Raw genomic sequence first — 11,952 nt, 5'->3', positions numbered from 1 at the left:
TATATATATATATATATATATATACATATATATATATATATGTATATGTATGTATGTATGTATGTATGTATGTATGTATGTATGTATGTATGTATATGTGTGTGCGCCTGCGTGGGTGTACATATAGTATTTCAATGTTGGTTTTGCACAAATAAAACTACCTTCGTTATACAATCCTGCTCAATAACAAGTAGAACTGTATTTTCGTATAAATGTTTATTCATACAAACATTGCTGGTTACATATATGCATTTAAACCAAGCTTCTATCCTTACATCATCAACACTCTAATCCCCATCTGGCATAAAATGAAATGAATAGCTCTGGTCTTGGGGAGGCTCCATGTTTTGACATGTTTTTGCCTTTATTCTTGATCTGAAATGGAACACATACTTCAAATCTGTTGCCGTTCCATTAAATATGTCACTGCTGATGCAATTCTCTACTTATATAAAGGCCAGGTACGTACAAAGATGGAGTACTGTTGCCACATCTGGGTAGGAGCTGCGAGAAAGACCTTACTTTACTCTGACAGAGTTAAAAATAGACTTCGTAGCCTAGTGGAGGATGCCTTTTCTCTCCCTGCAGCTTCTTCCCCAAAGAAGAAACCTTGCGAGCCAGTCTCTGCTTTATCGTTATTTTCGTGGCAAGTGCTCGTCTAAACTCAAATATATGGTCAACCTGCGGAAAATTTTCACGAAAAACACTCGTTACATTGAAACCACTATCCATAATTTCTCCCAATCTTTATCTGTGCCTAACCCTAAACGTAGATTCCATGAACAAAGTTTCTTTCTTAGAATTGCACACATATGGAACTCTGTTCCGTTTGCCTGCTTTCCAGCTTATTACCATTTAGTCCTCTTCAAGTCCAACGTAAACAAATTCTTGTTTAACCGTCTCCTCAAATCATCCAATTTACCAAATTTCCATTACTAACGATTACTAAGATATTATCCCATTGACTACTGTACACTCATTAACCCTTATCCTCGATTGGCCTCCCTGCCTTGATAAGTAGTGACTGCTATATAAACACATATATGTGTGTGTGTGTGTGTGTGTGTGTGTGTGTGTGTGTGTGTGATCTGACGAATCTAGATCTTCATTAAACTGAAATGTATGCACATATGTAGCCAAAACTGTATATACAAGTACAAATTTATACAATATACAATATATATACATATTACATATATATGTACATTATATATATATATATATATATATATATATATATATATATATATATACATAGATAGAGAGATAAATGTTATTTTATTTGTTTTTGTTTTGCGATGAGTTTTTAATGAATTCAATTATTTGTAAGTGCATTTTTACCTAAATGCGAGTTGGTAATAGGTTTCCTTTGGACCAATTTGGTACCCCCAAATGGGGAGTGGCATATGTATTGTTTTTTTAAAATGGTATGCACTTTCGTATAAAAAATTGATTTTATTCAAAAAATATAGCAAACAAAAACAGGTAAAAACAACATTTTACATAAAATACGATACATCCAGCAGTCGTACGAGATAGCTCAGTGGTAGAGGTTAGGCTTCTTACCATTGGGTCTCGATTTCGAATCTCGCCGCATTCAGCCACGCTTATGAGTCGTAGACGACAAAACTCGTGTCCGTGGATAATTATATTTAAAGAAAAAAAAAAAGCAATACATATGCCGCTCCTCATTTGGCGGTACAAAATTGGTCGAAGGGAAAATTATTCCCAACTCGCATTTAGGGAAAAATGCACTTTCGTATAAATAATGAAATTCATTAAAAAAGTATCGCAAACAATAAAAAGCAGCATCTACATAAAATGCGATACATCTTGCAGTTGTGCGAGATAGCCCAGTTGAAGAGATTTAGGCTTCTTACCAGGGGTTCCAGATTTCAAATTTCGCTACATTAAGCCACTCTGATAAGTTGTAGACGAACAAATATGTGTCAGTGGATAAATATTTTTTAAAAACAGTATATTATTTTTTTTAAATATAATATTTTTAAATATTATATATATATATATATATATATATATAGTTTCGAAACATATAATCATCCATTGCATTGATGATCAACTATATATATAGTTTGGAATTAATATATAATTATATGTGTGTGTATATACTGTTACGACGTATCCCAGTCCTACTGGGGACGGTAGAGATGGGTTACGTAACAAAATATATTGAAAAAAATAAAGTTTCCCAGGTTCCTTGATAATGCGTTGTTATGGGAATGGGATAACCGTCCCGAAGACAATAAAATTAAATGAATTGGACAACGAAATCACATAATAAATAACGAGGACAAATATCGTCGAAAAATTAACAAATTTTTATTTATATAAAAATAAAATAAAATTCAATTCAAGAAAAGAAACTTAAATATGCCTAACTAAATGAAATGCTTTAATGATTCAAATTCTACCGAGAGAAAAATATATTAACAGTCAATGTTCACATAAAACAAGAAATCGTCTGCTCAATTAGGTACAGGTTCTAGGGTAAGAGAGAGATTTTTTTTTAATTCAATTTTCACCCTAAACAAGGCACAGTGCCACTTTGAAGCAGGGGTTACTATTAGGGACTTAATTAGCGGGGTCATTATGAAGGGAGATGAGTAGAAAGATGTTTGTTAACATTACACTTGAACTTCTGCATATCATTGCAGTTGGGAAAGCAGAATCCCGGAAGGGAGTTCCAAAGACCCGCAGTTCTGGGGAAGAAACTATTGGAGTAAAAGGCTTTCTTGCACCTAGGGATCTCTACTGTAAAGGGATGAGACTTAGTAGCTTGTCGGGTTTGTCGGGGGTAGTTACGTCGGGGAGGTACAAGTGTTTGCAGTTCGTCAGAGCATTCACCATTAAAGTATTTGTAGAACAGGCAGAGGGATGCAACATCTCGTCGATGGGACAGAGGCTGAAGCCTAGATGACAGTTCAGGACCTATCAGGTTGGCGACTCTCTTTTGAACCCTGTCCAGGAGCGAGAGACAAGCAGCAGATGCATCAGACCAGATGTGACAACAGTAATCCATACATGGGCGAATGGTTGCCTTATAGAGGTATAGGATACTGTCAGGCGTAAGTAGTTTTCTAGCACGGTAGAGGGAGCCAACCTTCCTTGAAGCAGCCTTGGCAATGCTCTCAATGTATCTATTCTAGTTCATATTCCCTGTAAACGTTAGACCGAGGAGTTTAAAAGAAGTACTTTCAGGCAATGTGTTCTTGGCTATTGCTATTGGTGGTAGAGAAGGTTTCTTGTAGTTATTGAAGGAAACAAGCTTAGTCTTAGCAGCATTGAATGTGACCTACCATTTTTGTCCCCATTCCACTACGGATTGGAGGTTATCCTCTAGTGCTTCTGCCATTTCCTTGGATATGTGTTCATTTGTTTTCCCCTCATATCTGTTATAGAGAGTGGTGTCATCGGCAAATATACCCATCTCCGAAAGAATTTTATCAGGGAGGTCATTTATGAATATCAGGAATAATAGAGGTCCAAGGATAGACCCCTGAGGTACTCCCGCATTTATGTCATATTGTTTGGATGTACGACCGTCGAGGACAACTTTGATTTTTCTATTACTTAAGAAGGATTTAATTACATTATGAATTCTTCCAGTGATTCCATATGATCTAATTTTCCTTAGAAGACCATCGTGCCATACCCTGTCAAAAGCCTTAGATATATCAAGGGCCACCGCTCTACCCTCCCCTGTCTTATCCAATGAACGGTATATACGTTCAGAAACTACAGTTAAGATATCTGCTGTTGAATGGGCTTGCCTGAATCCATATTGTTTGTCAGTCAGGAGTTTAGCAGCTGTTAGGTGCTGGACTAGGGCTTGATTAACTAAGGACTCAAATATTTTGGCGAAAAGCGGGAGGAGGCTAATGGGGCGATAATTTAGTGGGTCAGTTCTTTCACCAGAATTCTTGAAGACTGGTACCACAGAGGCGGTTTTCCAGCAGTCGGGAAAACAAGATTCGTTAAGGCATTTATTGTAAAGTTTGGACAGAACTGGAGCAACCTCGGCAGAGCATTTTTTTAATAGCACAGCCGGGATGAGATCTGGTCCACATGCTTTTGAGGTGTCTAGGGTTTTTATAATAGCATGTACCTGAGAAGGGGTGATTTTCAAATCGTCTAGTGTGGCGTCTGTTCGCAGAGGAAAATCATGGAGTGAGTGGTGTACCGAGTTCAGTGTGGAGTTTGAGGCAAACCGACTGGCAAGCAGATTAGCCTTGTCAGTTGCCGTGCAAGCAACCTAATGATTGTTTGATAGTGGGGGAATAGTTGACTGTCCATTATTAACTACGCTGTTGTAGATTTTCCAAAAATCCCGGGTTTCTACTTTCTGTGCTTCGATGCGTTTTCTGGTGGTTTCAGAGTAATATGTCTTAGCTGTCTTTATCACTCTCTTACAATTATTTCTAGTTTCTATAAACTTCTGTTTATTTGAGCTGGACTTATGTCGGTTGAATCTGCGGAACGCATGCTGCCTTTGACAAATGGCAGCTGCACAAGCAGAAGTAGACCATTGGGGAGAGTGGGGCTTGCTATAGAATTTCCATGCGGGAACATGTGCTTCAATAGCAGTTTTGAACCATTCAGTGGTCTCATTTGCACACTGTTCCGCTGGAAGAGTAAAGATATTTTGCCATGGAGCATCTCTGATGAGCTCCCTGATGGCTTCCCAATTAGCCTTTTTGTAATACCTCGTTGTTTTGAGTAGTGGGTCTTCAGTTTTAGGGCGAGAATTTAGGCTGATTTCTACAATTATCACAGCGTGATCAGCATTCCCGAGTAGGCTGTGGGCATTTGTTGTACAGTCATTGGGAACCGTTGTCAGAAAGAGATCTAGAAGTGAGGCATGTTGATCTTGCTGGTCTGGGAAACGTGTCGGAAATGTAACTAACTGAGATAGGGAATGGGATATAGAGAAGCTATGTGTTGCGCTACCAGCTACGTCTGTGTGATTAGAGAATCCTAGCCAGTTACTGTGGTGGACATTTAAGTCACCAAATACATGTATTTGTGCGCCAGTATCGAGGGAGAGTGCTATGCTGTCTGAGACTTTGTTTATTAGGGTACAGTCTTGGTTTGAGGGAGAGCAGTAGAGAAAATACAAGTATCTAATATTGTGTTGCATATTTAGTCTGAAGCACATAAAGGCCTGGTCTTCTGATTCTAGTTTTATTTCTCTAGTCAGGGAGAGGGTGTTACGAATATAGACCCCAAGTCCATGCATATGTCTGTCCGAGTCCTTGCGGTAGAGTGGGAGATAACCAGGCATGTTAAAGTGGTTAGAGGGAATGGAGGAGTGAAGGTTAGTTTCACTTAATGCTAAGATATCTGGGGTGTTTACAAGGAGAAATGACTCAACATAATCTAAGTTAGTTCTAAGTCCGCGGATAGTAGTAAATGCAAGCCTCAAGGGAGGAGGCAGGTTGGTTTTCTTTGAGTTTGGTCCTGGTTTAAACATAACTTTTGCTTGAGCTGTCATTTCATTTTATTTTATTTAAAAGTTTCAGTTAGGGTGAGTGAGATGAGTGCAGGGTCCCTTTCCATGCGCGACATGGCACTACAAACATCCCGATATTTTACAACTGTTGATGGAGCAGCCGCTCTAAGCGCTACCAATGAGTTAGGGCTCCTGTACTATCAGTCGGAAACAGCAGCCAGGAACTGTTAATCTGGTATCCTCAATCCATTAGGCAAAGCCAGCCCAGTCCAACTGCACCGACATATATGGCACTGAAGCACCCCACTGTGTCCAGAGATTATATGGGATGTGGCGAGAGCGGGGAAAAGCGGTGTTCATTGCCCTAGTAAGGAAACAAGGTCAACCACTGGGTGATTCAGACGAGTCCCTGCAATAGTACCTCTACGCCTGGCCAATAGGCAAAGAAGGAGTATGAAAGCCGAGCGATAGACAGAGCCTATCTCCTCCTTAAGCAGTTTAGGTTTGCCAACCGGTGATTTGTTTGAGTCACCAGCTCTAGGAAGGTTGTCGTCCAGGACTGAAGAGGCCTCCCTCCCCTAGGTTTAGTTTCAGAGTTTTCCTTCTCCTAGACGGACGACCTGGGAAGACCTACGGGTCCATAAGCTCCGAGGGGGTTCGCCCCGCGCCTGGGTCCTAATCCAGGTATTTCTGCGACCCCGCATGGGTAGTTAATATTTATTGGTTATTTAGGTTAATATCTCCTGAAAAAATCGGGTATTTAGGTTAACATCTACAGAAAATATTCACTCCTCAAACGTGGTTAAAAAAGGACATTACTATGCTTTCCATTTTCATTTTTACTGGGAGAGGGTATAGGTAAAAATTCATGCAGTGGAAGCAGCTAAATTTGCTACAGTATTGGATTGAGAGAGACGAGTTAATGTATGGTTAGATATAATTTTGTAAGTTTAGGAATGTATGGTTAGATATGGTTTATTAGGTTTAGGAATGTATGGTTAGATATGGTTTAGTAGGTTTAGGATTAGGATAAAGTGTTAGAGTATGATTTACTTGCTATTAGAAATTCTGATTTGGTGTCCAACCCGAATATTTAGTAAGACTGAAAGATAAGATATGCTCAGTATAGATACAAGAGAACATTTGATATGGAGTACAGTTATACCTGATAGATATAGGTTATTTCATATTCTGTAAGTATAGCTAAATATAGATGGATGGATAAGTAGTATTGTATATGAATGCATGGAATTTTAGACAATTTGAGTAAGTTGCCTTTAGACTACAACGAAGGAGGATGACTTCGCCTTTCTCTTAATATCCGGAAGTTTTTATTTCAATGAGTACCTGTTTAGTTTGTGTAATAATTATTGCAATACTATCTCTTAACAAAGAGATATTAATGGTTGCTGTTCATTATAGATTACTTTAAGTCTATGTATAGGACTATGGCTAGTAAGTATTTACTTAGAAGCTTGGTTATGGTTGAGGAGTTATAATCAGGAGCATGCCTAGGACATTTTAGATTTTAATGGGTATCGATTTACGAGTCTGTTAGGGATGTTGGAGAAATTAAAGTTTTGATTGAAAAACTCACTTAATGTCCTTTGAAATGTGACCTTTCTTTCGTCTCTTTTTTTATATATATTTCTTTCCTGTAAATTGTTTATGTTTGATTATGCGCGCGCAGATTAATTTTCATATTTTGTCCTTCGGATTATTTATGTTTCATTACGCGCGTACGTGTTAATTGCTCCAAATATTCGTTTCCGAAGCTCATGGAAGCCCTTGATTTATAGTAAAAGTTTCACTGCTCCATGGTTCCTTCCTTCGCTGGGTTCATTCTTTTATTCAGTCATATATACTAACTTTGACTGCTGATCATTGGCTGGTGTCGTTGATATTTACCTCCGCGACGCCGCTACCACGTCGTCGCCGGCTTCGCCAACCCGACCTTCGCTGACTTACGTCTTATCGCTTTGAAGCGCGAAGCTCCACTGCCTGTTGACAACTTTTTCAGGCCCCTCTCTCTATATACAATCTACCTCTCTCTTTCTCTACACAGTTTATCTCTCTTATTTCTCTCTATCTTTCTTTTTTCTTTCCTTTTACACTCTTCGTTCACAGTATCTGTCTCTTCCTTCTCCTCCTGTTCGCAGGCCTCCTCCTCCCCTTTTTTCTGTTTTGTTTACAAAATGTGACTGAGCAGATGTGAATTTGATTCTCTTGGCGCAAAAATGATACAGTGAATAAAATATACCGAAAATATATCTCCTTTCGGTTAAAATTCAACACATACACATATACATTTTAATAAATGAATCACAATATATATATATATATATATATATATATATATATATATATATATATATATATATATATATAGGCTCTATCTCCTATTTGGTTTTACTGAGCTTTTACATCTGGTTGAGATTACTTTATAAATATTAATTCTTTAATATTTATAATATACTTTACTTTTACCATCTTGGATCATTTTGGTAAATTTAATTGTAATTTTTATTTTATATATATACTAGCAGTTCCGCCCGGCTTCACTCGGGCCCTATGTACTGTTCATAAGGTTATGTGCATATGTATATATTAAAAACTGTGAATATGTAAAGTAATGCCTTTCTGTATAATAGTCTTCCTTAACTACGATAGAGGAAAGACAGACAGCCCTTTTCACTTTCATAGTTATATAGATTGATAGATAGATAGATTGGATGCAATATATAGTAATGGTTTAAAAAGAATTTAAAAAAAAAAAGACTCATGCGCCACCACCGAGAATCGACACTAAAACGTTCAACTCACGATTTATTTTTCCTCTACCGTCAATGACTGAGCTCTGAAGACATGTTTACTGCAAGGCTAAAAATTAAAACATGAACCAATAGCTACTACGTTCTGTATTCGTTATGCCGGCGTTCGACCTTCACCTGGCAAATTTCATTTTTTTTTTTTTTTTTTTTTTTCACATTTTGCATCGATTTTTCCGGGCTAAAACCCAAATATAAAGTTTTGCATGGATTCAAATACGTTATATATGAAGTTTCATGTCTGTAGACCAAAAACTCTAGGAGGAGTTTAGTAGGCAAAATTTGTTAAACAAATATACTATGCATAAATGTATATGGAAACAAGTTTGCGTTTACTGTAAACTTTTTACGCAAATATTATGTAAGTATAAATCATGTAGAATATCTGCATGAATATAATTACACGTAATAGTTAAATAAAGATGATCATCTCATAAGAAACCCGAAAAATACTAATAAGGAATTAATTAAAATGAATGTTTAAAAGAATATGCAAATTAGCTAGATCTTTTGTTAGTGAATGCAATTCCACGCCCCATATATAAGAAAATTGTAATTTCTTTTTAAATAAAAAGAAAAAGAGGGTTTTAATAGTAATATCAAGACACACAAAAGAAAAACGAATTTATAGGAGTATAGAAGATAGATCGATATATATATATATATAGAGAGAGAGAGAATCATTTGCATATTTGCATATACGGTAATTTAGTAATTACATTAACAAATACTAACAGGGTCCTTGGAAATTTTACAGTTTTTTCCATTCGTCCTTCATATATTTCTATCGTGCTTAAAAATATTTCCTTTCTATGAATGTATGACGTGAACGAAGGCCACGCAATGTTTATTCAAACTAAAACATATATATTTAAGTACTTTGATTAATGTAGTTTCACAATATTTCCGGTTATGAAAGTCGATATCCAACCCCCTTGTGTGAGTTTGTGACATATTTACATTCTATGAACATCCGGTGCTAACGCATACCCCATGATATTATTGCATCAACTTCAAACAGAGAAGGCACTTTATTTTCATGCTAGCCCGTAGTTCAATAAAGTTAAATCTGCTGGAATTGATACATTTGAGACAACAGCAACATCAGATGAATTTCTATAGTAGACACCACAATATTATATTGTACCATCTTCAAATTATTATGAGTTTTTATATGCACTTCTTATGGTGAAGGTCTATCACTAACACTTGTAGGAGTTGTGATATATTTCCATTCTAACCTCTATCCCACAGAATACACGTTGCGAGCCTGCCTTTGTTTTATCGTTATTTCCATGACAAGTGCTCGTTCGAGCTCCAATCTCTGGTTAACCCCTCGCCTGTCTTTCACGAAAAACACCCGTCTAGCTGAAACCACTGTCAGTAATGTCCCCCCTGTTTCTCTGTGCCTAAATCAAAACGTGGATTCCATGAACAAAGCTTCTTTCGTAGAAGTGCAGGCCTGTGGAATTCTCTTCCGTTTGCCTGTTTCCTACCTGACTACAACTTGGATGTCTTCAAGTCCAACATAAACAAATTCCTGATGAAGCGCCCCCTTAAGTAAGACACTTTATCAAATCTCCAATAATTACTATTACTACAATACTATCCTATTGATTACTGTACACGAAATAACCCTTATCCCCGAGTGGCTTCCGGGCCTTGATAAGTAGTGACCTCCATGTAAGAAATAAAATATATATATATATATATGTTACTCAGTCTAAGAAAATCGCCGGCAGGGTTACTACGCGTGAGGCGTTGCTCATTAGGTAAAACTGATTAGAAATATATCAAAGGACTAACTTTTCACCCGAGAAAATCTTAATTTGAATAAGTATTACAGATCAAAACATCGTTATGACAGTATAATGGCGAAAAATGGGCTGAAATGACTTAAATAAATAAAAAGTAAATGACTTCGAATGACTTTAATGAACTTAATGATGAATTGAATGACGATAAGAATGACTTGAATGCTTAAAAAAAACTGGAATCCTTCAAAAACAACTTGAATGATCTGGAGAATGACTTGAATGGCTTTGAGACTGACTGGTTGTAAAGTGGGTGAGCATTTTACATTAAATTAATACAGAAAAGTGATCCCCCACTTTATATCACAAAGTTACAAATAAGTACAGCATGTAGTAAGAACAAATACTACACTTTGATCTTGGCCAAAAGGCCAAGAAAAGGGTATCGATTTGCTCCCCCACCGAGCAAATTAAGAACAAGGCCGATTTTTAATGTGAGGAGTAAAGGGGAAATGGGGACCAGCTCCCCGGGGGTAGGGGAGCTGCTCTCCGGGGAGTAGGGGACCTGGATAGTGACAATTGGTATGAAGGGTTGCCCCTACATTGACCAAGGTCTTATATGTGAGGTTGCCCTCACATATTGTCTTTGCTGACAGTATCTGCCGGAACAGATGGTATTTATTTGCTCCCCCACCGAGCAAATTAGGCGCAAGGCCGAGTTTTAATGTGAGGAGTGAAGGGGTAATGGGGACCAACTTCCCGGGGAGTAGGGGAGCTGGATAGTGACAATTGGTATGAAGGGTTGCCCGTACATTGACCAAGGTCTTATATGTGAGGTTGCCCTCACATATGGTCGTTGCTGGCAGTATCTGCCGGAACAGATACTACACTTTGAGATATTAAATCTTTTATTCATGTTAAAAATACAGTCAAAATCAACAATGAACAAAAAACTTAGGCACATGGCCAACTCAAAAGGGGGGATTGTGGGGGTCGTTGGTCATCCTTGTCACTCCAGAACTAAACAAAATCAACAGTTTCTCTCAGTTAGTATCTTCTTTCACCATAATACCGCATTCACCCTTTCATATTGGGGGACGTCCTACTTAACTCCCAGTTTTTAAAACATTTTTTATTCACGTGTAAAAACAAAAAAGATAACAATAAAGTGGTACAATAATTCATTTGATACTACACTTTGATCTTGGCCAAAAGGCCAAGAAAAGCTTATAAAACTAAGAACACATCTATTAACAACAGACCTTTGATCTTAACCAAAAAGGCCAAGCACAAAAGTGTTACGGACAGACCGACCGACTGACTGACTGACCGACCGACGGAGTGACTTATAGAGTCGCTTGCACGCGACTAAAGACCTTATTAAATTTTGTGACATATTTCCATTCTATGGAGGTCAGGCGCGAACGAACACCACATAATTTTATTATACCATATTTCTTCAAACTGAAACATAATTATCAAAGTATACTTACGCAGATAGATATGAAAAGTCTTTATGAAAGTTTGTGCCTATTTCCATTCTATGGAGGCCAGGCGCGAATCCAGACCCCACAATTTTATTATACCATCCCTATTTAAGTTAAAACATACTTATCAAAGTATTCTTATGTACATCTATATCAAAAACACTTGTAAACGTTTTTTTTTAATTTTTAAATTATTTATTTCCATACTTTGTGGACCAGGCGCGTACGCAGACCCCAAAATTTTAATGAATCATCATTATGCCAGATTAAACATACCCATTCCTGTGTCTCGATACATCTTCTGTCATTATATGTGATCAGTTTTCTATAATAGTCAACCATTATGAGCGTATTCGTGACCAGACACACACACACAGACGTTCAGATTTATATATATTATATAGTTCATAATT

At 37.3% G+C, this 11,952-nt stretch overlaps 2 pseudogenes; both read right to left on the bottom strand.

Moving 5' to 3' along the window:
• Window positions 1–10,360: 10,360 nt before the first annotated feature.
• On the bottom strand, window positions 10,361–10,496 carry LOC145246277 (U2 spliceosomal RNA; annotated as a pseudogene).
• A 648-nt stretch (window positions 10,497–11,144) lies between these two features.
• LOC145246306 (U2 spliceosomal RNA) lies at window positions 11,145–11,280 on the bottom strand (annotated as a pseudogene).
• Window positions 11,281–11,952: the final 672 nt, after the last annotated feature.

The sequence above is a fragment of the Euprymna scolopes genome, chromosome 23, assembly GCF_053919585.1.
Source record: "Euprymna scolopes isolate OS-2025 chromosome 23, ASM5391958v1, whole genome shotgun sequence".
NCBI lineage: Eukaryota > Metazoa > Mollusca > Cephalopoda > Sepiida > Sepiolidae > Euprymna > Euprymna scolopes.
The sequence above is the reverse complement of the archived record's forward strand: the minus strand, read 5'-3'. Positions and strand labels throughout refer to the sequence as shown.